This window comes from Spermophilus citellus (genome assembly GCF_964194105.1).
Source record: "Spermophilus citellus genome assembly, chromosome: 15".
NCBI classification, from domain to species: Eukaryota; Metazoa; Chordata; class Mammalia; order Rodentia; family Sciuridae; genus Spermophilus; species Spermophilus citellus.
Window position 1 is genome coordinate 37,504,483 of NC_138195.1, and position 27,869 is coordinate 37,532,351.

Below are 27,869 nucleotides of genomic sequence, written 5' to 3' on the forward strand. Positions count from 1 at the left end.
TGGTATAGTGGTTAAGATACAGGCTTTGGAGAAAGATGGGTCTGACTTCAAATTCAGTCTCTGATTGCTCCTCATATAGCCTCTGGCAAGTTACCACTCAGTTGCACCAGTCCTAAAACAAGGGTGATGGTAATCATAGTATACACCTTAAATGGTGTGGTTAAGGGGAAATGCCTAGTGTGAGGCTTGACCCATAGGAAATAGTCTACAAATTTTGCTAATGTAATTTCATTTCTTTTATTGATTCACAATGTAAATCATTAAGCCCACTCTTACTGAGTTCATGCAAGTATTGTGCTGAGTGCGTACATTTGTAATCTTATGAAAAACTCACAAGGGGTGGGGGGATTACCATCTCAATTTTTCAGTTGCAGAAATGAACTTAACAAAAATAATTAACTTGATAAAGGTTGCCTGCTCAGTAAATGGAGGAGCTAAGATGATTCTTCTTCTTCTTCTTCTTCTTCTTCTTCTTCTTCTTCTTCTTCTTCTTCTTCTTCTTCTTCTTCTTCTGCATTATTTGTTCAATGTACTTATTGAGTTCCAGCTGCATGTTGTTCTTGGTGCAGGAAAACTAGGGGAGCCAAAGAGACAAATCCTTACCCTCAAGTGAAAGGAGAGTCAAAGACAAGAGAAGACAATAAATGTAGAGCAGATTATAAGGTGGTTGTGCTAGGGGGAAAATCAATCAAGGAAGTGGGGAAGGAATGTGTATGAGTGCATGTATTGTCACTGGAAAGGGTATTATGGAAGGTCTCACTGCAAGAGGGTCATTTGAGGAAAAGCATGAGAGAGGAGAGGAAAAGAAGCAAGCCATGAAGTATCTAGGGGAAAAGATTCCAATTGGAGGAAAGGACACATGCAAAGGTCCTGAGGTAGTAGATACTTGGCATGTTCGTGGAGCAGCAAAAAAGCCAGTAAAAAGGAGAACCAATAGGAGATGAGGTAAAGGAGATGAGGGCTTGGCTGAACTGAAATCCCTCCCCATGTTCCTTTCACCTGGGATTCTCTTCCACAGTCAGTACCTCAAAACAAACCCCTGATGGAAGAGACTTGTACATTCCAGTCTCTTCATCTGTACAAAGGAAAGCCCAGCTTGGCCTTGGCAGTCAGGTAGCTCATAAGAACAAGAAACCACCTACCCAGCATCCTCCCAGCAGCCGGCTGGAAGGAGCCGTGACGATGTGCTGCAGCCCTCGCAGGGTTGTGGTCTCTTGAGCTCATGGCGGCACCTTCCTATGGAGGAGTTTCAATTCATGGTCATTTTTGGTTCCTCTTCGTGGCAGTCTCAGAGTCAGACCTATCTGAGTGTAGGAACAGGACAGACATGTTAATAGCCAGACCCCAGTGGGAGTTTGATTTTCCATTTCCTCCTCCCCCTTATTTATTTGTTTCATCTCCTCCTGTGGTAAAGGTGTACTTCTTGATATTTACAGATGAGCTTAACAAGGTGGTGTGTAGGAGGCGAGGGTGTCACCCTGTGTTGGAAACTACTCTTCCCCAGACCCTTTTGGAGGCTGTGGAGCTTGGGTTCAAATCTCCACTCCCAAGTTCAAAGCTGGGTGACTGCAGGCAAAATACTCAAATTCATTGAGTTTCAGTTTCCAAATTTTTATTTAGGGAATGGTGGTGATATGTCCTTGGTAGATATTTCAGGAGAATTAAAGAAGGTCATTTAATTCTGTTTCAGAATTTAGGCAAATGTGATGGCCCCTTTCCTTTCTCGGAGTACTTCTAATCATAATGAGAAGGATGTTTTAGCACACAAACCAAACAATGCAGTTGTCTCTTCACTCCTGCTCAAAGCCTGATGGGGTTCTTCTCACATGCTTCCCTCTCGTGCGAAGGGTCCATTCTCCTCTGTCTGGGAAGTCACAACCTCCCAAGATGATAAACCTCTGGAGTTCGATAGAAGACTTAACTGCATTACCTATCCTGGGGCAGGAATGGGGTTTTTTTCTTGCCTCATATAGCACTAATGTTTATGAATTCTCCAGTAGGAACTTGAAAACAACAAGTGATCATTCTTTCTAGATGAGGACACTTTTAGCAAAAAATTCTGCAGGGATTACATTTTTCCCTCCTTCAATATAAATTCATCTTTGAGAAAAAGGCACACGGAATTGATGAATGTTATTTAAGGGTCACCGCGTATTGAACTCTATTTGTTCCCATAAGAAAGGGAAAATGTCACTACATAGTTAGTTCAGAAAGGCCCCCATGACTGGGATATGAAGGAGTCAATATTACTATTGGTGATAGTATCAATCAGAGAATAAATGGTAGACCGGGAATAACTGCAACAATTTATAGGAATAGCCAAACCAATTGCCTGAGGATTATTGTAATTGGAAAAATGTGTCCTGGAAATAATAAGTCAATGATTTAAACAAATAAAGTGATGTTTTCTTGATTAATATTTTAGGGATGAATTATCATGGTTCCTGAGTAAGTGTCAATGGCAGAACCTCTTCAGATGATGATTGTAAATTGTTCTGGCCTGTCATTGCCATAGGCTCAGTATCAAATAATTCAATGACCTTAACACCAACCCCTGAAGTTCATTTAAAGAAAAGCTGTATGAAGCATCCCTACCAGCAAATAGACTATTACATGTGGATAACCACCCCTAACTTACCCCAGGTGTAAATTCAGCTGAGATGTGCCAACTCTACTCCTACCTCTGTACCCAAAGACATGTCCACCAAAAGACATGTACATAAATTCTCATAACTGCCCACACTTGAAAACAACTAATTGTCCAATGATATTAAAATGGACAAATTATAGTGCATAGATTCAGTGAAATATTAATCAAAATTAAGCCAAAACAAAAAAAAAATTCTTGCTACACACAACCTGAATGGATCTCAAAACATGTTGAAAAGAAGAAGCCAGACACCAAATCAAATGCACCGTACAGTCTCATTTCTATGAGATTTTGAAGCAGCCAGAACTGGTCTATGGAGAAGGAGATGAGAAGAGTGTTTCTCTTGTCTGGAATGGAGTTGGGGGTTGTGGAACTGGAAGGCTACAAAGGCGCCTGCCAGATGCTCAACTATTCTAGATTTTGTTTGGAGGGATAATTCCATGGGTATGTGCATGTGAAAAACTCACCATCTGCACATTTAACATTTGTACAGTTTTCTCTGTGTAAGTGATGCTTTAATTCAAGAGAACAAGTAGAAAACAACAATTAAGAGGTGAACACACAGAACTGTATATATTCGCAAGGTATAGTGTGATGTTTTCATACATGTATACAATGTGTAATGATTATATCAGGGTAATTAGCAAACCCATCACCTCAAACATTTGTAATTTCTGTTTAATCTGGTTCTACTGATTCTGATCTGAACTCTTTTTAGTTTATTCTCTTTCTGGATGACAAAAAAATAAGGTGTTTTCTGGAAGGCTTCTATAAGACACAACATCAAGAACTTTGACTCCTCTGTCAGGAAACAAAAAGTGAATTCCTACAGATGGACTGGACCCAGGGTTCTATTTTGGAGCATGCACTCATTTATCATTGACCAGCATCACTGGGGCTGAGCGTACTGGGCATTGCTGGTGATGGTATAATTGGAATGGACTGTCCTGTACCCACTCAGTAAGGGAGGCAACACTTCAGAAGGAAACTACACACAAAATTCTTTAATTTTGAAATGTGATGGGCTATAAGGAGAAAACCATACAGGGGGATCTATGAGGAAGAATAAGAGGGGAGCCTGATTTTTGTTTGTGAGCTCAGAAACGTCTCTGAAGAACTCACATGTGGACAAAGATGCGAAGGTTGGTAGGAGTCAGCCAGAAGAAGGAAATGTGAGTGGGGACACATGAAGAGCCGGGGTATGTGTATGTGTTGGGGGGAGGGCATGGGTAAGGCCTTGAGCTCATGAGTCCAAGAAGCTGGGAGGATTCTAATGTGACTCAAATGTCGTGAGGGACAGAGGGAAGAGAGGAGAGCAATGAAGTTGAGAGAGGAGGCCAGGGACCAGTGTGTGGAGCACTTTCCAGACGTGATTAGGGTTTTGATCAAATGCCATGTATAATGGGAATGGTCATAGGGTTGAGTAAGATTGGATCTACATTTTGAAAAGATCATTGGCTTCCAAAAAGGAATCAACTAAAAAAGAGATGAGATCAGAATCCAAAGAACCAGGTAACACAGAGAAATAATAAATGTTTGAGGTAATGAAGATGCTAATTGCTCTGATTTGATCATCACACTTTGAATACATGAACTGAAATATCACACTGTACCCCCATAAATATGTGCAATTATTATGTGTCAATTAAAATTTAAAAAGAACCAGGTAAGACTATTGGAGGAATCCATATGAGAGAAGACAAATTGAATTAGGATAGTGGCAATGGAAGATGTGAAAGGTGAATAGAAATAAACCAGTTTTTCCAAACTTAATCATCTCCTCTCCTGATGACCTTTGCACTCTCCTAAAATGAACTATTAATGCTCTCTCCCTTTCCTTCTTTCCCTCCCTTCCCAACCTAACAAAACACACATGCACATTTATAGCAGACTCTCTCCCACTCAGCCACCCACGAGATCCCAATGAGAAGGCAATGAAGATGCCACCCAGCACCTTACTAGGAATCCCAATGCATTACTCAGTTTGAGAAAAGGAAATCATGAGTGACTCTAACATTTCCCCAGGGTCACCTCTGTGCCAGGTGTTGACCTAGTTACTTTCACATTTGTTGCCTTGGATACCAGATTGAATATCATTTCCCCATCTTAATAGGCAAGAAGACCACAACTGGAAGAGAGTGAATAATGACATTTTATTGTAGTCTCAGAGGTATGGTAAATGGGACTTGAGTTCAGAACTATCTGATTGCAGAGACCGTGTTCTGCAAATGATCCTTCATCAAAGGTATATTGTCATCTTAGTAACAAACGTCAGGAAGAGTAATCCAAAGGAATGATGCTGTCGTGGTGACATTTCAAGCTTTAAAACACCTGGTTGAAGGTCAACACTTTTCAACAACTGTCTTTAGAGTCCCTTGGATCACAGTATTTAAATAATCCTGTGCTTCAGTTGGCCTTCAATTGTTCACAAGCCCAGTTCCATGTACAGGTGTCCTGGAGGCCAGTGACATCTGAGAATATGTGGAAAGGAGTCAGGGTGGCCACACAACCACCCAAAGCAGTGATGTCAGAGCTGAGTTCAGCCTGGGTTTGCTTGGGCAAGTGGGGACTTGAATATCTCTGAGATTTCTTCAGCTGGGTTTCACTGCAAGTCAGATGGATCTAGCTCTTGATTGACTCTGAAAGGAATAGTCTTAGTGGAGGAAAGAGAGAAGGTATGAGAGGATCATCAGTCCTAAATTTCTTCTTGCTTTGACAGTGACTTTGCCCAATTACCATGAACAAATTTTAGTGGGTAGCCAATAACTAAGGGCATCCTAGCCTGGGGACCCAAGGAAGAGGGATGTATCAGCAAGGGTTTAATTAGAGAAGCAGAGCCACTCTGGGTGATATAGCAAAGAATGTGCACAACCATGGGAGCTGGAGGGGGAGTCAATGATAGGAAGTTGCCTTTGCCTCTGGTGAGGGCTAAAGTCACGGCAGTTCTGCAAATAAGGAAGGAACACTCGAACTGAGGTGGAGGAGAGCCCACACCTGGAGTCATAGGGAAACTGGAACCAGTGAGGATAGAGTAAGACCCACATCTGTCTCTGCCTCCAGTTTCAATGAGGTAGCGGACCTACAGGAGCTAATGCCATCTCTAAGAAACTGCACACACAGCAAGCTTGAGATTCAGAGAATCTGAAAGAGGAGATTGCGTGGGAGCTGAAGGGACACAGACCCAGGACATTCCACTTGCCAACAGGATGAGCCATTAGATCAGCATGAGGTAAGGGGAGCTGCCTGGCACCCTCCAACAATCTGCAGGAAGGTGCTTCTGCTCCCTCTGTCTTCCCCATCTCTTGCAGATTTGTCTTGTGGCCGGTTCTCATCTGGAACCACACAAGGAAGAAAATTCTGGGAAATATATTCAGCTTAGCCCAACTGACCCAGAACAAAGCCATTTCCAGAGAGAGAACTCCAGAGACAAGTAATTACATAAACTGAAGGGCTTATGATATGGGTGGGATGAAAAGAAAAATCCTATTCAAACTCATAATGTAACCTGGCCATAATAAGAAACTCTAGAACTATTGTAAACACTTGAAACTACAAGAAACACTTGAAATCCAGGCACGGACTGGCTCAGAGCTGGGAATCAACTACTAACCTATTCATGAGGGATGATTATATGCAAGGTCACATACTAGGCATACTGTGGGGGTGTCAAAATAAGATCCTTACCCTAGCTAGAAATGGGATAAAGTAGACATGGTTTACACATGCGTATTTACCACACTAAACATATGGTTGCTCCAGCTTCCAAAGGCTGCCTGGTGTTTGGTCAGTAGGGTAGCCTGTAGCATTGTCAGACTTGGTTTCAAACTCAGCCTTGCCTCTAGGTGGGTGTATCATCTTGGGGTATTTACTTAATCATTCTGAGCTTTTCATTCTTGGCTTATAAAGTACAGATAGTGACAATACTCATATAAAGTTGACTATAAAGATAAAAAAATAATTATGTTGTGAAGCACTGGCACATAGTAGATAGTTGATAAATTGGTAGGAATTTTAATTTTTATCCTCCTCATCATCATTGTTCTTTCTTAGATCCAAAGCCTACCATACCACACACTCATTGGCAAAATACAGATGAACAACTAATCCCTTAAAGATCAGCAGTTTGGATAAGCTGGCGTATTTCACATATGTATTTATTCATTATTTATTCATGATAAGGGGCTATTGCTAGGAAAGACATATGAAATCAAACCATGTTCTAAAGTCATATTGATTAAAGACGGGGAATTAGCAAACGTGTCTGGGAACTTGCGAGAGGGCTTGAAAGGAGAGAAGCCTCTGTGTGGCTTGTGGCAATCATGGAAGGTTTCAGAGAGCAGGTAGCACTGGGATTCGGTTTTGAAGAGTGACTAGGGGATCACCCAATGAGGCAGGAGGAGAACTCCTGGATCATTGGATGCTGCAAAGCCCCTGGCATGGTCAGAAGGCAGTAAGAAGGGTAGACAAGATCGTTTAGGGAGTGAATGGGTCAAGAAACAGGGTGTGCAGGACTTTCAAAAACAGTGTCAGGATTTCAAATTTTGTCTCATGGGCAGCAGAGCCATTGGAGGTGTTCCTACAGAAGAGAGGCACAATGAAAGCCAAATTTTAGGACAACTAAAATGGAAAAGGTGTGTTGGCTGCATTGGGGAGATACTGTAGAAAGGAAGACCAACTGGCAATCCTGTGGTGGAAATTCAGGAGGTATAGGGAGGTCCACACTGAGATGTTGCGAGTCCTAAGGAATGCAAGAAATAAAGTGAAGGAGCAAGGAAGAGCTGCTGGCAGCTCACACCTAAGGAGCAACTAGAGATGTTAAGATGAGCCAAGATTCCCAGCCTGGCAACAAGAACAGGAACAGGAAGCTGGGATGCAGGGTGGAGAAGGAAAGAGAGACTCTGTTCCCTGTGGAGGGTCAGTGAGGACCACTGAAGACCCAGGTCAGGAGTGGAGACCAGAAACAAAGATCTAAGGCCACCTCCCTGTAGCATGAGAGCAGGAAGACTGAATTTGGGGAGCCCCCTAATGTAGGGAGGAACTGGAAGTATCAGAGAAAGAAAAAGCAGAGACCTTGCCACTATGTAAACCTAAAGACACTGTCCTCCAAATACCTGTAGTTCTTCAAGATCCAAGGATGTTCATTATCATAAGAGAAGAATCATTTCATCCAATGGCCACAGCAAGAGAAAACCCATACCATGCCCCCCTCGCTCAGCTTAGTGGGGTTGTTTATTGTCCACATTGTGGTCATGGGGCTGCATCAATAGGCTTAGGAATCAGGTGGCACAATCAAAGGGTTGAAGGGAATATTTATAGAGACAGGAGCCAAGGATCAGCCATGGTGGTAACTTATTCTCCTCAACCTGAAGATGAGGAGAGGGAGCGCTGCTACTGAAGCCGAATGAGGGCTGGAGGGGCAGCTGTCGAACAGACTGTCAATCAGAGATGTGACTGTAGAAGAACTGAACTGAACCTCTTTAGTCAGGAGGAGAAAGGAGGAATAAATACCCCCCAATTTCTGTCCTCCTATCTTATTTTCCAGGCATTTCTCATTGGCCAAACCCAAGTATAAACCACAAGGTAAGAAAGTTCTGGTATTCAGTCTCCCAAGGAGAGGAGGAGGGCACACTATAGAGGAAAGTGGATCTTGGGGAGAAAATAGAGAATAATAAGAACATTGCTTCATCGTGTTTCTTACTAGTTCAGTGTCATCATTTGATCCAAAGGAGACATGACAAATTTTTATTGATACACATGTATACATCATCTTATGATTTATAAAATGTTTACACATGAATTCACTTTTTTGAACTACACAGTATTCCTATGAGGTAGAAAAGAACTGTTTTGGGATTAAGTTCTATTGACTCTGAAGTCTAGATAAGTTAAATGATTTATTTAAACTCCTACAGTGGGAGTGAACTGTAAAGTCCATGTTAGAAATAAGTTCTGATTTTTAATCCAGTGCTGCCTTCGAGGTATGAAATTACTTTACCTGGAAGTTACTCCTGCTCTAGCAGGTCAAAGGACACAGCTGTCCATCGTGTGGCATGGCTTGTGGTTCAGGCCTGTTTGGGTAGACAGGGCCTTCCTGAGTTGTTTTCAATAAGCAAATATTCCTGACACTTTAATCATCCCACCCTAAACAAAGAACACACTGTGCAAGAAGCTTCATAAATTTCATTCATTTGGATGCAATGAGAATAATATAAGTCAAAGCTTTGTGTGTACTCCCTCAAAAAAAAAAATCACCCAACAAAACAGAGATTGTTGTAATGGAAATATCCAGGCTAGAAAAAGAGGCAACACAGGCTCTGTCTGTGTTTCACAAACCTGGCTGGGATTCTGTCGTGTCCATCACTATATCTCTGCAGATAAAGTGACTTCAGTCAGGAACTTATGCCTTCTATTCTCCTACAAATCAAAATAGGCCTCTTACACTCAGACAATTCCAAAACTATGTATTTGATAAGGTGTTTTTTAAAAAACTTTCCTATATTTGATGTCTTTTTATCTCCTTGTATAATCCTCTGAAGCTATCTCCTCTATCTCACTTTTATAGGTAGAATTTCATCTCACCAAAAAACATGTTGAACTTCTAACTTCCAGTGCCTCAGAATGTGGCCTTATTTGGGAAAAGGGACCTTACAAAGGTGATCAAGTTAAAATGAGGTTGTTAGGATGGGCTCCAATCCAATAAAATTAATGTCCTATGAAAAGAGGAAATTTAGACATAGAGACAGGTGCACATAGAGGGAAGATATGCGAAGTGACACTGGGAAGAACATAGCCTTCTACCACCCAAGGAACACCTGAGGCTACCCAAAGCTAGGAGAGATGCCTAAGGAAGTAGAGCCCTGAAGACACTTGATCTTGGACTTCTGGTCTCCCAAACAGAGTAGCAATAAATTTCTGATCCCACCTAATCAGTGGAGCTTTGTGAGCAGCAAATTAATTCCCAGGGAAAGAATAATCATTATTAATATGTTAACGGTAATTATATACAGGATGTAGCCGGGAAGATGGCAGTTATTTTCTTGGCAGAACTCAAATTTAGATAAGAAAAATGTTCAAAGAAAGCAAAGATAAAGGTTTATATAGATAATAGGTTACTCCTCTTTTCCTCGGGAGAATAAGAAGGAGTTAGTTACTAGTGACAGTATCTGAGGTGTTAGTACCTGAATTAATTAGGACATATTTGGTTATAAGTAATAGTATATCCATATTAAAGTGGTTTAGATAATGGAAGCAAAACTTTGGGGGCCCATACCTGAAAATGAAAATGTAGCCTGGACTTTGGGCACAATTTGATCCCTAGACTAATTTGATCTCTAGACTATTTCTCTGCTATTCTCTGAATCCCACCTCTTTCTTGTGTCAATTTTATCTTCAGGCTAGATTCCTTGGTGGTAGCAAGAGGATCACAATGGTTCTAGTGGGCATGTTTGAATCCCACACTTCCCAGAGAAAGAATGCCTGTATGTCCCAGGTTTCTCCGTGATACTCCAAGGTCTGGTGCTGATGACAGCATCTCTAACCAAACGCTGATTGGCTAATGCCTGATTTGTGTGCTCCATTCACTATGGCACGAGGCTTGGGATTCCCTAATGGCTTAAGAACATGCAGGGCCTACTTCTGGGGTCTGAAGTAAGTGACCAAACAACCAGGCTCCTTTTAAATGGAAGAAGGACAAAATAGATATTGAGAAATCGCTACCACAGTGTCCCGTCTCAGAGCCCACAAAATCTTGGCCTACAAAAAGTTCAACATTGTGAAAATTTGATTGTTAGCAAATATTAGCTTGGGCCATCTATAATCATCTGCTAGCATGTGAAATCCAGAATATGGAAGGTTTCTTTTCCTAGGAGGGGCTATAAGTTAAGGGGATGAGATTAAACGGATTTATCAAGCATTGTGCCAGTTCCTATATGGCTGTATAAGAAGTTATCTCAAAACTTACTGTGCTAAAATAACAATAATTGTTTTTTTTATCTCTCCTGGCTAAGTATAATGGGCCAGGTCTAGCTCAGGGCCTCTCCCATGGTTGTGGGAATCAGGTGGCTGGCTGCAGCTTGGGTCATCTCAAAGCTTTCCTTGTTCACCCATCTGGCACCTGATCTGAAGCAGCTCAAACAGTTGAGGCTCCTTGGTCATCTCTCTCTATTCCTGTGTTGTCCCTTCACATGATCTCTATAATATGGAGTCTTCAGGATAAGGATCCCAAGAAGGAAAAAGAGAGATTCAGAAAAAGCATGTGAACCCTTATCGCCTGGAAACCAGTTGCTTTACTTCAGGTAGCATTCTGGTCACCCAGGCAGTTCCAAAGTCCTGTTGGGTTTAAGGGTCTGAGAAATAGTCTCCACTCATGAGTGAAGAGTGTCAGGGTTTCTCATAGAACCAATGAGATCATAAAATTCCTCTAAGTGTGTTCCAAATGCTAACTCATTTAATGAATTGGGCACCATTCTACTTTTATAGATGGCACATGTAGTCTGTAGCCTATCCATATCTCCTTGGCCTTCATCATTTTAACATTTCAACTTTCAAATGTAAGAACTTACCTGAGAGCCTCCATCGGCCTCTGGAGGCTGGTGTGTTCTTGCATGGAGCAAGCCAGACATGCTGGAGGATGAATGTCCTCTAGGAGCAGCCACCAACAAATAATTGACAAGAGTTGGTGTATAAAGCACCCTGGCTCCCGTGTCTTTTGGTGGCATGTGCTCCTACTTGGCCCTCAGGGTCCCTAAGGGGAGTCAGTTCCAGTAGTGACAGTGGTGACTTCTTTGACAATGTAATTTTATTAGCTATCTTTCTTTCCCTGTCTTCTTCCTACCACCATACTGTTGTTTCCCATCCTCCCACACTAAACTCTATGATTTGAACCTGGGGGACCCAAACTAAGACTTAACCGGTTGAAAATCACTCAGTCGTTTGAACCCAGATTATAATTGCAGGAAACTTCAATTTGAGAAGTCCTTTCTTGGCATCTAAACTAAGTAATGTTATGGAAAAGGCAATGCCGATGAGACTAGAGAGTCCTGGCACAGGAGCCAGAATTTACTTTCAGGCCTGGAATGCTCCAACATTGTATCCTGCAAAAAGTCACTGGGCTAAATGCTCGAGGGCCTTGGTTCTCTGATTCTAGGGTGAACACAAAAATTCTTTGCCAAATTCTCTCACAGGGCTATGAAGGAAGCCATAGTGAAACTCTTAGGTGAGAAATTGCTCTTCTAATGTGAGACTGAGTTTGGTATCATTTTTCTGGGACCTCAGCATGGACTATTGTATGGGGTTCGAATGTGTGTATTGGCTCCAGCTGCCATAATAAAATGCCATAGACTGGAGTGACTTAAATGGTAGAAGTTTATTTTCTCATAGTTCTGGTGCCTTGGAAGTCTAAAATAAAGGTGTTAGCAAATTCAGTTTGGGGATAAGCACTCTCTTCCTGTCTTGCCGGCATCTGTGTGCCTTCACAGGCTAGAGAGAGGCTCCAACCTCTCTTCCTTCTCATAAGGACACTAGCTCAATTGGAATAAAGGCTCCACCTTTATGGCCTCATTTAACTCTAAGTGTTTCCTTAGAGGTCCAAGATCCAACTGCAGTCAAACTGGCAGTTGAGGCTCCAACGTATGAATCTGGGGAAGATATAAATGAGTCCATAACAGTGGGGTTCTGGTAAGGCTGCTGCAGGGATTCATTCTTTTTTGAAGAATTTTCATTTTATTTTGTTTAGTTAGCAGACATCGTCCATGGCGAGTTGGTGAAAGAGGCACTTTTGACTACAAAAGATCTTTCAAATCTGCAGAGCAAAAATGTGTGATTGGATGGCCACTGCTCTATCTTAACGAAGCCCATTCAACAGCCTCCCAGGGCAGTCAATGCTGCCACGCTGGTAGGAGGATGCCATCCTGCCTTAAAATGCCTTGGGGAAGTCATCTCCCACTTCCTCTCAAAAACCAGAGCTGTTTTCCTGAGCACACGCTCTTTCTCTGACCTTCTAGCTGATATCTGTGTGAGGAAAATGATCTAGATGAGAAGTGTACTGCACTAGCCAAATAGCTGGGCTTCACAGCTGCTAATTCAAACTGTCCAACCTTGGACCTTAAACAAGAAACCCCAGTTAAGGAATCTCATCTTTCTCCCCTTTTTTCTTTCCTAATGGGTGATAATCATCCATTTTCTGTTGACTGAATACTTCTAGGTGTCAGGCACTGTGCCATGTGCTTTTCATGGGGGCTGTGCCTTCAAGTGGTTTGTAGAAATAAGAAAGGAGATGAAAAAACAATAGGATAAGGCCATCATCGCAGAGCTGGGGACGCCCTGCCCTGTACTCACCTGAGCTTTGTTGCACTCAGGGAGCTTCCTGCTCAGCTGTCTTCATGGCTCTTGTCTCTCGCACCACAAAAGGCCACCACAATTAATAGATGATGGGGGGGTAGTAAGTGCCAGCCTCCTGCTCTCTGATGGAATCTAGGGTGCATTACACATTCTTCCAGCATCCTGGGAAGGATTGTGCGCCAGTGGTAACCACATTTCCACATACACTCTGCTGACTTTCCTTCCTTCCTTGCCTCACTGTCCCACTTGGTCATTGGTGGTTCTAGGAATCACTTCCTAAACAGAGTAGGTACTCAAGTCCTTGTCTCAGTGTCTCATTTTCTGGAACTCAAACTAAAACAGCCATTTGTTGTGATCAGCAAATCCCCACCACATGTGCCACTGTCCCCATGCCAATGTCTAAGACAGACATGTGTATCCATCATGGTTTTTTCCCACAGTGTCCAGAACAGGTCATAGAGTCAACCAGTGTTGGCAGATAGGATGAATCCCTTTCTAGCCACATGGAACTTTCACAGAGTGCTTACTGAAGCCACCAGAAGGTAGCAATCCTTTGCCATGCTCATGAACCCATTTTTATCACAAAGACTGCTGGCTACCAGGGAGAGAAAATAAGATAACACTGGTGTCCTAAAGGGACATAAGAGAAAGTCGGGATTTGACACCTTTGGTCTAACAACTGAGAGGACTGGAGGTAAAACAGTCATCTGAGTACATCAGATGGAAGTTTCCTGCTGCAGTTCACATGGAGTCCTAACTGATGGGAGTCAGGGGTGGAAATGACAGACTTTGTAAGTGGGCCATGCCTGTTCCTCATTATCATCAGTGTCATCCTGATGCAATGATTTGAGGACCACCAGAAAGTCATGGGCAGCTTGTGAATGGATTCTATCCTTGTCCTTGCATGCCCATGGTTGGCTGGCTGCCTGCTTATGAACATGTGCCAAGAGAGGCCGTTATACAGACCTCAAAAGTTGCCCTCACCTGGAACATGTGAGGAGGGATCAGACCCAGAGCTGCTTTGTCTCCAATGCAGTAAGAGATCATGTGGGCATAGTGCATGAGGTACCAAGAATTTGTGAATCAGCATATCAGTGATGTATACTTTGGATATGGAAACAAATGGAATTAACCTTACATCATCTTCAGCAACATAATATTAAGGGAATATTGTTTTCAAATCCTCTTCCAAATAAGAGTAAATTCTTTTAAAAAAAGAAATTTTTTAGGAGTTTGGAGGCAGGAGAGTTAGATTGTGGACTGGAGAAGGAAATAAAAATATTTACAGCAACGAGACCTGTACTTGGTCATGAAGCTTGGTTCTGGAATATGGATTGTGTTGAGGGGTCTTGAGAATCTTTTCCTTGTGATTAAAAACAAGTGTAACAAGAGTTAATAACTAGAATCAACAAATGGGACTTACTCAAACTAAAAAGTTTTTTCTCAGCAAGAGAAACAATAAGAGAGGTAAATAGGGAGCCTACATCCTGGGAACAAATCTTTACTCCTCACACTTCAGATAGAGCCCTAATATCCAGAGTACACAAATAACTCAAAAAATAAAACAATAAGATAACAAATAACCCAATCAACAAATGGGCCAAGGACCTGAACAGACACTTCTCAGAGGAGGATATACAATCAATCAACAAGTACATGAAAAAATGCTCACCATCTCTAGCAGTCAGAGAAATGAAAATCAAAAACACCCTAAGATACCATCTCACTCCAGTAAGACTGGCAGCCATTATGAAGTCAAACAACAACGAGTGCTGGCGAGGATGTGGGGAAAAGGGTACACTTGTACATTGCTGGTGGGACTGCAAATTGGTGCAGCCAATTTGGAAAGCAGTATGGAGATTTCTTGGAAAGCTGGGAATGAAACCACCATTTGACCCAGCTATTCCCCTTCTCGGTCTATTCCCTAAAGACCTAAAAAGAGCATGCTACAGGGACACTGCTACATCGATGTTCATAGCAGCACAATTCACAATAGCAAGACTGTGGAACCAACCTAGATGCCCTTCAATAGACGAATAGATTAAAAAAAAAAAAAAACGTGGCATTTATACAAAATGGAGTACTACTCTGCATTAAAAAATGACAAAATCATAGAATTTGCAGGAAAATGGATGGCATTAGAACAGATTATGCTAAGTGAAGCTAGCCAATCCCTAAAAAGCAAATGCCAAATGTTTTCTTTGATATAAGGAGAGTAACTAAGAACAGAGTTGGGAGGAAGAGAATAAGATAACATTAAACGGGGTGAGAGGTGGGAGGGAAAAGGAAAGAGAAGGGAAATTGCATGGAAATGGAAGGAGACCCTCATGGTTATATAAAATCACATACAAGAGGAAGTGAGGGGAAAGGGGAAAAAACAAGGGGGAGAAATGAATTACAGTAGATGGGGTAGAGAGAGAAGATGGGAGGGGAGGGGAGGGGGGATAGTAGAGGATAGGAAAGGCAGCAGAATACAACAGACACTAGTATAGCAATATGTAAAGCAGTGGTTGTGTAACTGATGTGATGCTGCAATCTGTATATGGGGTAAAAATGGGAGTTCATAACCCACTTGAATCAAAGTGTGAAATATGATATGTCAAGAACTATGTAATGTTTTGAACAACCAACAATAAAAATTAAAGGGAAAAAAAAAACTAATGTCATTTGGAAATGTGGACAGGAAAGTGAAGGACAGTCTCCAAAAAGTAAGGTTGGGAGATTGTATTAAAACACCAGGTGAATTTGGCTTTCTGGGAGATATGAAAAGCTTGTGAAATTCAAACACACTTATGAAATCTATTTAGGGCTTCCTTTATCATTGGCTCCTCGTGATTTGTAATCAGTAGACAACTTTTGGTAAAACAAACAATAATCTTATGACATTGTGGTTTACTGGAGGATAGCTGCTAATCATTCTCTTTCTGTTATTGCATCAGACAGTTATGTTAAGTTCTTACTGAAGAAAAAGTTTCCCAATTTCACATTGGCTTGAATGCAAATACATGTAAATATATGTCTAGGAATATGGAAACAGTCAAAGGTATGGTTAAATTTTTAAATATGATGATAATCATCATATTTATATGAAACACTAATAAATATGACCATATTCAGTATAAAAATAAATAAATAAATAAATAAATAAATAAATAAATAAATAAATAAAAAACAAGTGTAAGTTTTAATTTCTTGACATCTTTAACTGGCAACTTTGACCTTCACCCAATTTCCTCCATCCATCAGACTCTGAAACTGCCCTTCTACAAACCTGAGCTCAGAGATTTGCCTTGTTCCTCTGTGCTCTGTCTTGCTGAGCTACCATCTCCTCTGGATAACCCCAGAACAATGTCTAGAGGTTAGGAATCTGGTTTGGAAGCTTGTATCTATTCTTCATTTCAGTTTTCAGACGGCTATTTCCAAATGCAACTTCAATAGCACCTCACAGTCAATAAGACCCATGCAAAGCCTTCTTCATCCACAAATTATGCCAGCTTGTTACTTATCCAGAGCATCACCTCCCTCCATCAACCATGTGCTCAAAGCCCCAGAGGGAAGAAAATTAAAATGGAAGAAAGAAAATTGTTTCCAATGGAATACCAGCCACCATGTTGGATATTTTCACCCCTTACCTCATTCAGTCCTTGCAACAAGTGATGAAAGGACAATACTGGCTCCATTTGTAAGTTAGGAAACAGGAGCACAGAAGAGTTAAAGAATTTGCCTGAAAGTAGAATCAAAGTAACTTTTAAAAATGGGAAGAAAGTCTAATAGAGTTAAGGAAGGTGAAGGGGAGGGGGAGGGATGATGGGAAGGAAGCAGGATAGGAGAAAAGGGGGATCATGAACAGAAATCGATTTCCATGGATGTATAAGTTGGTCAGAATGAACCCAACTACCATGTATGAACATAAAGCTCTAAAAAAATAGAAAAAAAAAAAAGATTGCAACCCAGGTGTTTTGACTTCAGAGTTTCTACTCTCCTCATATGTTACCAAGATCTTTTATTTTCCCTTTTAAGACTTCTTCCATCTGCCTTTCCCCTCCATTGCCTCCACAGTCACTCTTCCCTCACGTGGCACCCCATGGAAGATCTCTGGCAGGTCTCCCTCTGCCAAGGGGGGCCGCTGCCCACAAGGCTCAGTGGTAGGTACATCATGTGGCAGAAGTGATGTGCACGGGTCTAATGTGTGGTCTCTGGCCTCAGGAATTCACAGTTCAGCATAAAAAATAGTAAAGGGGATGGTGGGAGGAAGGTGAGAGAAAGGGGTAGGAGGTAGATAGGGCAGGGAGGGGAACAGGGTGTGGGCCAGGATGAATTCCTCAGCCTCATCATTTACCAGAAAAACCTTTTGTCCCCTCAGCTCCAACCTGATTCTGAGCACTGTCCCTCACCCTCCCCTCTGTCAATGCAGGCACAGTGTGAGTAACCACAACTGTGCAATGTGACCCTCTCCCCTGACAGGTCCCAAATGCAAAACCAAGCAGACTAAAGAACCACTTCTAGGGTAAGTGTTTGTAAACATTGGTTATCATTCTTTTCAGTATTGCTAGCTAGCATTGTTGAGCTGTTACCAACGTGCTAAGCACTTTCCAGGGATTGTTTCATTTAATCCTCATGATGACCACGATGCCATTTACAGACAGACAGGTTAGGCTCATAGAAACATGCTTCAGGTCCTGGGGTTGAGAAGGGGAGAGCCAAACCCAGTCTCCCCAGTTCTAGAGCCCCTGTATGTCACCACTACCTCAAACTACCAACCTAATATATCTTAAGAAAAAAGGCATGTGTGTGTGTGTGTGTGTGTGTGTGTGTGTGTGTAGTCACTAACCTGTTGACACTTGTACCCACAGAGGTTTCTATGCTTGTACATACTATTCTTCTGTAAAGTTAAGACATACAATTTATGCAGTTTTATAACTTTTGCTTATGAAACAATATGCTATTTATGTATGTATTTATCATGAAATAGTTTTCTATGATATAAGAGCCTGTATAGAACTCAGTATTCCTTTGAATGAATGGAGAATACCTTATTTAACCAATCCTTTATAGTTAGGCTCTGAGGGTTTTGGTTTCGTTGTGTTTTTCAGCTTTTCACCCTGGTAAATAGTTCTGTGATGGACACCTACATGGTTGGAGTCCTCCAGCCAGGCCTCTCACATCTTCCCAGGACTTTCTTCAAATCCGTTGCCATGTTGCTGCTGGAGTGATCATGGCCTTGGAGAATGGTGCTTCCTCGACTTGAGGCTCCCCTTTCACTGTCCTGTCACCAGCTAATGCATACTGTCTCTCAGGTCTCAGTCAAATGCAGCTTCCTCCAGGAAGTCTTCAGAGACTTCCTGGCCCAGATCAGCCCCTAGGTTGTTTGTGTTCATAGACCCTACACAGCTTCTTCATTGCGTTTACCATATCTACAATAAATTAACTGACGATGTAATTGTTGTCTAGTGATAATCTTCCCTAGAAGACTATGAGCTTCACGAGGGCAGCCTCTGCAACTCCATATTTCACTATGTCTTCCCCAGTGCCTGGCAAAGGGCTTGTGGTACATACTTACTGTTTGTAAAGAAATAAGTGAATGACTTTATCTATTAAATAAACAAATCCAAGAATGCTGCCCACCCTGACTCTCTTCTCGAGTAAAACTTTGAGTATGAAATTGTTCAGTCAGAGAACACGAATGCTTTAAAGACTTTTTTTATAGATTGCTCTGCTGCCCTCCAGAAAAGTGTAATGATGCAGTTCCTGTCACTAGAGTGTAGAGGGTGGACCTCCCTCTTGTGTGCCTTCAACCAAATCATCATTTATTTCTTTAAAAGACAGTTCATAAAACGATTGGTCAAATTGTACCAATTGGTATTGAAACTTCCCCAAATCGAGTTAAGTATAGATAAGACAGCAAATTACCATTTTGCAAAATGCATTCTGAATCCACAGAGTAGTTCTGCATGTGTATTTGTTAGATTGTCTGACACTAGTTCTACTCACAGATCCAAGCTTTCCTGACTGTTATGGTGAAGACTACCCCTGTTTATTAGCCCACCAATTGGTGAGAATCTACTATGTTAATACACCATGCTCATGCTTTTCCTGTCTTATCTCATTTATCCAAGCACAACCCTAATGAGACACATGATTACCCTTAATCATAGATGAGTAACTGAAGTACAGAGAGTCTCTGTGACTCGCTTGGGGTCACACAGCTAACCAGTAGTGGAGGTGATATTTGAAGGTACACAGTCTTGATTCTAGCATCTGTGCTCTTAAGAAAACATTGCCAGCTTATGGATTCAACAAGCAGCCCTGCTCTACCAGATCCCACTTCCAAGTTACCTTGAATTAAAAAGCAAAATTTTTCCAGATGCGGTGCTGCACGCCTATAATCTCAGCAGCTCAGGAGGCTGAAACAAGAGGATGGCAAGTTCAAAGCCAGCCTCAGCAACTTAGCAAGGCCCTAAGCAACTTAGCAAGATCGTGCCTCAAAATAAAATATTAAAAAGGCTGTGCATGTGACTCAGTTGCTAAGTGCCCCTGGTTTCAACCTCTGGCATCCCCCTCTTAAAAAAAAAGCAAAGTTTTACACCCAGCTCTATTTCAAATGTTCTTCTATCTGCTACATATCATGTGTTCGTCATTCACTCATTTTCAATATCTTCATTTAAATTGATAGTATTACCATTACCATTTTATAGATGACAAACAGGCTTATATAAATTGTGTAATTTGCCCACACAGCTAGGAAATGGTAGAACCTCAAGTCTGAATCTATAACCTGTAACACCTTCCACCTTCCTCAGCTGACTCTCGACTATTACATATTGTTTATTCATTTGCCCAATATTTAGCCAAGACTTTTACAAAATAAACTTGTCTGATGAAAAGAGTACTTGAATAGGAGATAGGAGATGCTTTTTTGTAATGTTGCCACTAACTAGATTTATGATCTTGAGCTACAAGAGAAATTATTAATCCCAAAGTCCCTTCAAGTTCTAAATTCTGCACCTCTACACATTGGGCAGTAGAAAGAACATGAGCTTTAGCCTCACAAAGATCTGTCTCCAAAATGTGAATTGCCCCTGTCCAGCTGATGGATCTTGGCCCAGCAAATTTTCTAAATTTAATTTTATCATTGATAAAATTGAGCTACTAATATCTTCCTTGCTGTATTATTATGAGAAGCAGTGCTGACTTGTTAGACAACTCCTAGTGCACAAGGGCACTGAGCCAGGGTGTTGCTGGGGCTAGGACTGGTGTCAGCGGCTTGACAGCTTGATGGTGACTTCCTTTCATTGCCAGAATAAGTCTCAGTCTCATCACAGAAGCTCTACACACAAACTCACCACCAAAGCAACACCTAAACATGCTCACACTCTTCAACTTTCCTGTGACTATGCTACATGCTTTATTTTGGAGGGGAGGGGAACTGGGGCGCTTAACCACTGAGTCACATCCCGAGCCCTTTTTCTATTTTATTTTGAGACTAGGTCTTGCTAAATTGCTCGGGACCTCACTAAGGTGCCAAGGCTGGCTTTGAACTCACGATTCTCCTGCCTCAGCCTCCTGAGGCACTGAGATTATAGGCATGCCTGGGGATACATGCTTTTTAATCTATCTTAAGGAGACCTTCACTGGCACGGAAATTCTGAAAATGTAGAGTCAGTGTTGCGTAACTGTGGAGCTGGCCTATAAAGGAAGCAGCTTTTTTTTCCCTCCTTTAACTTTTTTTTTTTTTTTAAATCAACTTGAGGCATTCCCCCTGTGGGCGTGTGATCTCCACAATGGCAGCAATAGCTCAGGCAGCCACAACCACAGCCCTCAGCCTGCTACAAATGAGACAAGAGGCACAGAGCACCTGGCCTCCTGCAGCCCCAGAGCTCCCAAGCAGTTCCATCTGGTGGCTGCCTAAGCAAAGGCTGGTCACTCTCAAAGGCCTCTGGGCTGATCCTGAGCAGTGAATGCACAAGGTTTGGCTGTTCCTTTTTAGAGCAAACTGGGTCTAAGGACTTTGGTCAAATCCCAACAGCTTAGGACTCCAGAGATAGCAGGAAAACCAAGGTACACAAATGACCTTCTACCCATCTAATGCATCCTTGTCTGTGGTCCAGATAGGAAAATAAGTGCTACCATCTCAGCACAGCTCACAGGAGCCAGTGCACTATTTCAGGAACAAGAGAGGAGCCAGAGAAAGACCTAGTTTTCCTTCAAACTGGTTGTATTTCTCCAACATTGGGAGAGAAAAATGGGCAAGAGATGTGGACAAGTACTACAATAGCTAATCCTTCCATCAAGCTCACAATGGCACTAAGAACTTAATAATCTACAAAAGCACAAAGTAAATAACATCACTATCTTCACGTTACATATGAGGACTGAGAATGTCAAAGGGTTAAATAACTGTCCACACTCACACAGCTAATAAGCGGCAAATACAGGGTTTCAATCCACCCAGCAGTCTTATTTTCAAACACCAGGCTCTAAGTCACTGTGCTTCACCAAAGAAAAATTACCAAAGAATTTTTAGTACATAAAAAGATGCTTAACCTTGCAAGTGACCTGGAGAAGGTATGGCAAAATAGAAATGCTTGAATACAGGTAGAGTATACATTGACCTTTTTAGGAAGATTGGTCAGTTCCTATCAAAATGTAAACAGTGGATTCTCCTTGGTCCGGGATTCCACTTCCAGCCATCTACACTACTGAAGTACTCAAAAATTCATTAAAGACAAGAGTGCTCCCATTTGGCATTGTCTGTGCAAAACTCTCTAGCTAGAAGGTGTGAAGTATCTGGCACTTGTTAAGTACTCCAGACCAACTTGCAGAAATATATAAACAATAAATATTGATTTGGCTGAATAATGATGTGTCTGTCCAAGTATGTCAATAATGCTAGTGCAAGTGAGACTAGACTCAGGTTCTGCTAAACTAAAAGAAATTAGAAACATACTCTTGCATTCCTGGCACTGGGTGCTGGGAAGATGGTCACTACCCTCCATGTTATCCCATTTCCCCTGCTAGGGGTCTTCTGCTTGGGGTCAGCCAATGAGAGGTACCAGCAGATCAGAGGATAGGAGTGAAAATTAGGGTATTTATTCCCCTCATTTCTTCATCTCTACCAGTCACTCCGTGACAGTTCATAGCTTCACCAGTGATGGAAATTCCTTACAGCCCAGCTCTCCCTGGATAGACCCTGGGTTTGGCAATACAGTTGCCACTGTTGCTCATCTCTGGATCCCTCATGACCTCCACTGCATCCACCTGCCTGCCCTCACCTCTCTCTGTTTGCTGAACAGTCCTCCATTGAAGCCCTTGAGTGGGCCATCTCTTTTCACCAGAACCCTAACTGATTCACCCCAGATTTTCGTCTACCACACACTTGCTGAGCAGCTTCCAGGGTGACCAGTTCCTTCTACCTGCCAGCTCAGGGGAGCATTTGTGGCATAGGTTTTCCATTGTCCTGTATAGGACCTTTTCAATCAAATCCACTCAGGGCTTGTCTCTTTTTTAAGGGAATATGAATTAAGATGGCACACATTTTAATAAGTCAGTTCTTGTTCAGGGGATCAGTCTCAGACAAACCTAAATTTAGTTAAAACAATTACATCTCACGAAGTTCTTAAGGGCTTTACCGTTTAGGGCAAATGCAGTGAGACTTCAAAGAGGCTAAAGAGGAGCTAAGTGGAAGTAAACCTGCTCCCCCTGCCAGGGAAGGACATCATCCATGACCTGGTCCCAAATCTGGAGCCCTGGAATCCCAGAGGCATCTCTCTACCTCTCTCTGGTCCATTCCCTCCCAGGCATCCTCATTTCTACTGCCTTGGTCTAGGCCCTTACCTCTTCTTGTTTAGTTTGCTGTGGTCACAAGACATGGATTGTGTCCTCATCTCTACATTCCTAGCCGGGCACAGGGTCTGCCTTAAAGGGGGTCCTCAAAGGAGATTGGTTGCATGGATTAGAGTCTATCACAGTAGCCTCCCCTCTTCCTCTCCTGCCAGTCTCCTTCATCCTACTTAGTGAGATCTTTCTAAATCAGAGACACGGTTACATCATTACTTAAAGTCTTTCATTGGTTCCACCATGGCACTGAGCTCTGGATTGACAAATTTTCTCTGTAAAGAAACAGTAGATATTTCAGGCTTTGCCAGCCATAGAGTCTCTGTTGCAACTACTCAACTATTCTGTTCTACTGTGAAATCAGCCAAAGATGACACCTAATGAATGAGCTTGGCTGTGTTCCCATTAAACTTTAGCTACAAAAACAAAAGCCAGACTGGATTTGTCCAGCCTGAACTTTCGCAGCCTGGGACTGAATAGCTCCTGGGCCCAGAGCAATGAGTTTGCCTTTACAGGTCCAATTTTCTATGTCCAATAAGATCAGTGGGAGAGAGCCAATCAGGACATGGAGCACAGTAGGCCTGGCAAGGAGACTACAATTCTGTGGGGCCCTGTTAACCCTGCCCTATTCTATGACTGCAGAACAACTCTACCTGAGGCCAGGATAGTGGAGGGGGGCAATAGGACTCCATGCTCAGTACAGGAAATCTTCCAAGCCCAGGCCTCACCAAGGACAGGACATTTGTTGTGTTTTCATGGATAAAGAGGGTGCATCTCATTAGAATGACCATCCCTCTTCAAAGATCATAGGAATGGGTCCCAGACAAGGTGCCCAGGAAAAAAAGAAAGAGGAACATTGAAGGCCTCTCCTACACACGCTCCGCTCCTCCACTTGTTCAACAAGCAGCCTGGTTGCCCTGCCTCTTTCCTGAACTTCCTCCCACCTCCCCCACACTTCAGACACTTGCATCCATCGCTGTTCCCTGGGGCCCTCACAGGAACACAAAATAGCCACCAGGAAGCGGCTGCATAAGGAGCCCTCGGTTCTTTGAAAGCAATTCCAAATCTGGAGTGATTCCCATAAGTCTAAGAGTTCTGGAGTCTGAGCAAAAGGCCAGCGAATATCCTTGCCCAAAATGTCTCCTTCTGCACATGAATTCTGTTATCCATATGGCCATGTCCACAGAGCCTCCCCTCCTAAAACATCAGACTTTTTATTTCCAAGTGAATGAATTCCTTTTGACCCCAAAGTTCTAACTTGTGACCTTAGATCTGTGCTCCTGACTTTTTGTTTAAAGTCTTTTGAGTAGATTTTGAATAAATCCCACCCCAGCCCTGGCTGCATTTGATCTCCCAAATAGAGGTACCTCCCTTGTTGTGCATCAGTGAAGCCCTGCTTTCCAAACAGGCCAATAAACAAAAATTCAAACTTAGACAACTAACACTAACAGACACTCTGGAAGATTCATCACATGATGACAATTCCAGTTTCTGTACAAACTGCAAGTGATCCTGAATTTAAGCATCCATTTATATCCTTGAAGCAAAGGCTTCAGCAGTCATTGTCAAATAAAGATCACCTCCCAAACCATTAAAGAAGGAAAACAGGTATCAATTTATTCCAAACTTCTGAAAAACAGTAATCCTACTCTGACTCACATTAACATAGTACACAGGTGTACGCTTAATATAGGACCAAAAAGTAAAATAAAATTCAGCATCAAAGATTATGGCAAAGGGCTGGGGTTGTGGCTCAGAGGTAGAACGCTTGCCTAGCATGTGTGAGGGCACTGGGTTCAATATTTAGCACCACATAAAAATAAAATAAGGGTATTGTGTCCACTTACAGCTAAAACATTTTAAAAAATTATGACAAAACAATTTGGAGGCAAAAGTTGTGAATTTTGAAACTGCTCCCCAAACTGGTCATTTATTATACAAAATACTCCATAAGCTTAGAACAGGGGATCTTAGCTGAAGAAGGAATGCTTCCTGTTCTCCGTGAGTTATCCATTTGAAGGAGAGATAAGACCATATATGAGGGGCTGGGATTGTGGCTCAGTGGTAGAGTGCTCACCTACCATGCTTGAAGTACTGGATTTGATCATTAGCACCACATAAAATGTAAAATAAAGATATTATGTCCACCTAAAACTAAAAAATAAATATTTTCTATAAAGACCATATATGAATACTTTACATAAGACAGAAAATGAACTCTGTAACCTTGAGCAATTTTTGTAAGCTCACTAAGTCAGCTTCCTCATTTTGAAAACAGAAAGTACCCATTTCCATGATCTTCGTGAGGATTAAATGAAATGATGCAATTAAAAAGCACGGCACCATGTTGGAGCACAGAAAAAGCCACCATTACACATTAGCTGAACTGTGCTGGTAGTTCTTATCATCTTTATATGCTGATGTGGTCATACTGAAAACCAAAAGAAGAGATATTCCATGTAGGAGAATTAGGAAAGACTGGATGGAGGGGGTAGAATTTGAGCTGGCTCTTCGAGGAGGGGGTGGATTTTAAGGAAAGGAGATGGCATAGGAGGAGGAGGCTATGATCAGAAAGTGTTTTTCCACAGGAAGAGGGACAGTGTGGCCGTAAGTGTGGCCATGGTTTTGGCTGGCATGGCAGAGATAGCAATAGAGAGACCAACCAGAAGGTGATTTTCATAGCCTGGGTAAGAGATGGTAAAGGACTGAACAAACCCAGAGACTGTAGAAAAAAAAGTGAAGGGAACATAGGGGAGTAATGTTTTGGAGGAAGATCAGCAGGCTTAATTTAAGGGAAAAGAAGGGGTGGAGTTATCTTTTGGTGAATCAAAGATTTTGAACTTGGATTCAGATGCCATTAAAAAAAAAAGTTAGAAAATACAAGAAGTGGAATCAGTTCAGGGCACAGTGAGAAGACATCTGTAACTATGTTGCCTGACTCTAAGGAGGCTACTAGCAAAAGCCCTTGAACTAATTAATTAATTAATCTTTCTGTTTCTTCATCTGTGAAATGGGGATATCTGGGTGCATTCTACAACTTCCAAAAATAGCTTTACTAAGTTCTTAGTGTGGGTTTCTTGGGGTCTGGAGTCTCTTTACTCATGATTCACTGTAATTTGAAGAGTCAATGTATGAATCACCCTCAGTGTGTCTATTTATACTTATTACTACTTAGCCAAGAAGCCTTGAATAGACTGGCAAAGTCAACTACGGGCTCAATGTTCCAACACCTGGAAACCAGAAGATAGATTTCATCTGTTTGCTAGACATCAGTTTCTTTGAAGCATAAAATTCCAACAGTGGTTTCTGAGACCCTACAATTTCTTGACACCTTGGATAAAAATTATAGTGCAGTCAGTTCTCCATATCCATGGGCTCTCTATTTGTGGATTCAACCAATCATAGGTCAAAAATATTTTTTTTTAAATTGTGTCTAGCCAGGCATAGGCCTACAATCCCAACGACTTGGGAGGCTAAGTCAGGATTGTGAGTTCAAAGCCAGTCTCAGCAACTTAGTGAGGTTCTAAGCAACTTTAGTGAGATCCTGTCTCAAAATAAAACATAAAAAGGGATGGGAATGTGGCTCAGGGGTAAAACGCCCCTGGGTTCAATTTCCAGTATATATAGTCTGTACTAAGCATATATAGACTTCTTTTTCTTATCACTATGTCTTAAATAATACAGTATAAAAGCCAAGGCAGTAATTTGTATTAGGTGTTATAAGTAACCCAGAGCTGATTTAAAGTAATAGGAAGATGTGCTTAGGTTATATGCAAATACTATGCCATTTCATATAAGGACTTAAGCAGCTACAAATTTTGGTATCCACAGACAGGCCTGGAACCAATCACCCAAGGATTTAAAAAGACAACTTTACTATATAGCTGAGGTCCAATCAAGAAAATAACCATACAAGGTACTTTAGCAGACAGAATATAATATAGGGATTTGATTAAGGAATTGTCAGGAGACTGAAAAACTGAGAACACTGAGCAAACACCATAGTAATAGTGTCCAGAAAGTATCCACCAGCACTAAGGAGAACAAAGATATTGGAGTTATCATACCCTTAAGTATCAGTGGAAGGCCCCAGAAACCTGGGACTCAGAACTTCATGGAAGGAGAACTGCCCAACTAGAATTGCAGTCTGATGGTTTGCAGTGAGGCTATCTGGAAGTGCTTGGAGAAGCTGAACTGGAATGAACTGCCACCACCGAGGTGAAGGGCCATTGCTGGGGTGATGTCGACAATAACAACCAAAGAGGGAGAAGCAAGTCCTCTGTACTCTCCCCTACTGTAAAAACCTGACATGAGACCAACTAACAAAGGAGAAGGGTAGTTGATAGTCTCAGCATCACAGAGAGCAGAGAAAAGTGGATTTGGAAAGGAGAACCAATAGCTTAATAACTGACATAAGGACCTTTACACAGCACAAGATATAAGAAATATCAGATTGCTGTTTTTATTTTCTGAATAAGCAACCACAAACTTACAAAAACTGTTTCAGATCATGCAGCACAGACCAGAAATATTTTGTTAAATATTTTTTTAAAGAGAGAGAGAGAGTTGGGGGGGGGAGAGAGAGAGAGAGAGAGAGAATTTTTAATATTTATTTTTTAGTTTTCAGCGGACACAACATCTTTGTTTGTATGTGGTGCTGAGGATCGAACCCAGGCCGCACGCATGCCAGGCGAGCATGCTACCGCTTGAGCCATATCCCCAGCCCTAGACCAGAAATATTAAGCTAAAGTCTTGTAAGACTCAAATCAACAAATGGGTAGTGTGGCGTGAGAGTATTTATTATAGTATACACAGAGATTGAGATCAACATACCTCGTGTGACCCACCTGCTAGTGGTTTATGCCTCTATACAATCCCACTCCCTTGAGTATGGCCTTGACCTAAAATTTGCTTGTAACAAATAGGTACAGCAAAGTAAATGGGATGTCTCTCCCCCGATTATGTTATTTAAACATATTTAGCTACTGACCTGAATGAGAGACATTCTCCTATCAGCATTGAAGAAGCAGACATCCAGGTGCTAAGT

At 41.9% G+C, this 27,869-nt stretch overlaps 1 long non-coding RNA gene across 1 annotated transcript in view; it reads right to left on the reverse strand.

The window, feature by feature from the left end:
* Positions 1 to 236: 236 nt before the first annotated feature.
* The window catches only part of LOC308634310, a 59,680-nt gene continuing 32,047 nt past the window's right edge, over positions 237 to 27,869 (reverse strand). The window contains exons 2-3 of the long non-coding RNA XR_014018994.1: positions 1,143 to 1,304; positions 237 to 574 (exon numbers count right to left, since the gene is read on the reverse strand). This is a non-coding gene — a long non-coding RNA (uncharacterized lncRNA). The remainder of the gene's footprint in view (positions 575 to 1,142; positions 1,305 to 27,869) is intronic.